The sequence below is a fragment of the Petaurus breviceps genome, unplaced genomic scaffold (assembly GCF_028583685.1).
Source record: "Petaurus breviceps papuanus isolate PSGF00001 unplaced genomic scaffold, PetGlider_PUasm1.0 90594, whole genome shotgun sequence".
Taxonomy (NCBI): Eukaryota; Metazoa; Chordata; class Mammalia; order Diprotodontia; family Petauridae; genus Petaurus; species Petaurus breviceps.
In genome coordinates, this window is record NW_027187281.1 from 5,368,629 (window position 1) to 5,371,349 (window position 2,721).

At 37.5% G+C, this 2,721-nt stretch overlaps 1 pseudogene; it reads right to left on the bottom strand.

Moving 5' to 3' along the window:
- Positions 1-996: 996 nt before the first annotated feature.
- Positions 997-1,460, bottom strand: LOC138142555 (large ribosomal subunit protein eL34-like; annotated as a pseudogene).
- Between the last annotated feature and the right edge of the window lie 1,261 nt (positions 1,461-2,721).

The window sequence follows — 2,721 nt, forward strand, 5'->3', positions numbered from 1 at the left end:
GATGATTGATGGCTGGGTAGTGTAGAGGTGCATTTAGAGGGAATTACTGGACAAAGAGCTAGGAGAACTGAATTTTATGCTACATTATGCACTAACTATATTAGTCTCATTGGAAAAGCCACATAACCTCTCTGGGCCTCAGTTTCTTCATCCATAAAATGAAGATTGTGAATCTACTCTGACAAGATTCAAATGCTGAAGTTCTAGGTTCCCAAATCTCTGATTAATTTGAGCTCTTCTGTTTCATTTATCAGACATCTTCTTTCTGTGCTATTTTTTCTTTTAAATTACTTGTTAGTGTTCAGCCAAAAAGAAGTTTTCATTGAAAGCAAAATACTTCATAAAATTTGTTCCTTTCCTTCATGTGATATTCAAACAAAATTTCATGGAACATTTCCTATAGGTAAAACATCATACTAAACACCATTAGTGATTTAGAGTTAAATGATACAAGGAAAGATGAGCTTTTATTGCATATCCTGTGTAAAATTATAATTAAAAGATCTTAAGAACTAGTTCTTGTTAAAAAAATAAATTCAACCATCAAGGTATTTAATTAAACATGTATAATATTTGAGGGCAAGAGTGGTCTTCTATTTTCATTTGTATTCTTAGTATCCAGCCCAGTGCTGGCATATGGCAGTGACTTCATAAATTCTGGACAAGCTGATTGATTGGTAGAGGTGACTTTACGTTACTTTAGACCAGGCCAGTGGAGTTTAAGTTCTGGTATTTCTTACCAGAATCAAAATACTTTCTATTCGTTTACATTGTCTTCATCATCAAGTTCATTCATTCTCTCAATTATTATGTCTGTGAAGATTAATCTCAAGTCAACAAGCATTTATTTAACCCTTACTATGTACCCGACACTATGCTAGGCATGCCAGATTTTTGCTCAAAAATGTTCAAAAGTTTCCTATTATCTTGTCATTAAAGTACAAATTCCTTAGACTGACATGGAAGGGCCTCCTTATGCAATCTATGTTTTGGACCTTATTTCTTTTTTTTTCTTTCACATTTTAATTTTCTTTATTATTCAAAATACATATCCTTTCTATTTACTTTTTTGACTCTGTGCTTGGGCCTTCAACACCTTCACAACAATTTTCTGCTCCTCAATCAGGAAAGCACACTTGATCCAGTCACGGACACATTTAGCACACATGGAGCCACCATAAGCCCTGCTGACATGCTTTTTTGTCTTTGATAGCCTCATAAGAACTTTAGGTCTCACTGCACGAACACCTCGAAGTCTTCCTGGGCACACACCACAGGCTGATTTTGGTGCTTTCCCAACTTTCTTGGTATAAAGTAAACAATTCTGTTACCTGGGGTTCGTGACAGCCGAGTTTTGTTGGAAGCTGTATTGTAGGACAGCCTACGGCGGTATGTCAGACTCTGAACCATTTTTAATTTCTGTCAGGTCCGCCACCAGAAGAGGGAAGAGGAAGTGCTTCCAACCTTATTTCACAGTATGCCTGACAGGTACAGGATCATTGTTGCAGAGCTGAAAGGGATATTAGAAGTCATTGATTACAGACCCCTCTTTTTACAGTTGAGGAAATTGAGACTCAGGGACATGAAATGACTTGACCAAGGTCACAGAGGTGGTATCAGAAGCAAGATTTGAACCCAAGTTTTCTGATTCCAGAGGTAGGATATATATCTGGTAACTGACTCCGTGCAATGCAGGGAGGCTCCCCAAGAGAAGATTAGCAACCATGTGATGAATTTTGCTAACCCATAAAACCAATAGAAATAATGTTCTATGATTTCTTAACAACCAAAGATCCCATCAAAGTGGCTGATAGTTGGAACGTCTTAGAACAAGTGGAGCTAGGGGGATCCTCCTCAAGGAGTTAAAACCATGGAAGGCAAGGAAAATAGAAAAAAAATTTTACTAGAACCTGGTTTCCAGGTTCCTTGTTCTTATCACCTTTGCAATGAGATCATTACTCATTAGCCAGGCCATGAATATAAGACTATAATTCAAGTATGTCCTTGGGCACCCTGATGATGCCATACTGCTCTTCTCATTTAGGGGGAGATTTAGGCCCAAATATTAAGTCAAGGAGGAGATGTGAGCCAACATCAAAACTGTTCCTTTTATATTGAAACACAATGCAAAGTCTATTAATAGGCCTTCTTATGCTTACTAGGGTAATATTCCACAAGGGTACTTATTCTCTGTTATCATCAGACAGGGAGCTTGATTGGAGCTTGTTGTGAGTAATGCCTAAAGAGTGAGCAAATGCAGTTGAAGAAAAAAAAAATACACTAGATTGTCTCATTAATTCTCACTTTGCATATCTGCAAACATGGAACTGCAAAGATTTATGAGCCTCTGATTTCAGTTGTTTCACTCTGAATGTGGCTCATATAAAGAACAACTAGCTCAAATTATATTTGTTAAAGTAAAATGCTTGAATGGATAGGGACCTTAGAAGTCATCTAGTCTCATTCCTCCCATTTCGAAAATAAGGAAACTAGGGCCCAGAGAGTTGACATGGGATTATAACAGCACAGCAACAAAGATAGAACTGGACAGGCCCTTAGAGACCATCAGTTCCCATTATCTCATTTTTCACATGGGGAAACTGAGTCATGGGGTAGTTAAATGACTTTCTTAGAGATGAGATTAGAAACTATGTCTTCCTTATTTCAGATCTGGTATCCTATCTACTATACCATAGTGCCTCTAGGTCACACAAAGGTCAC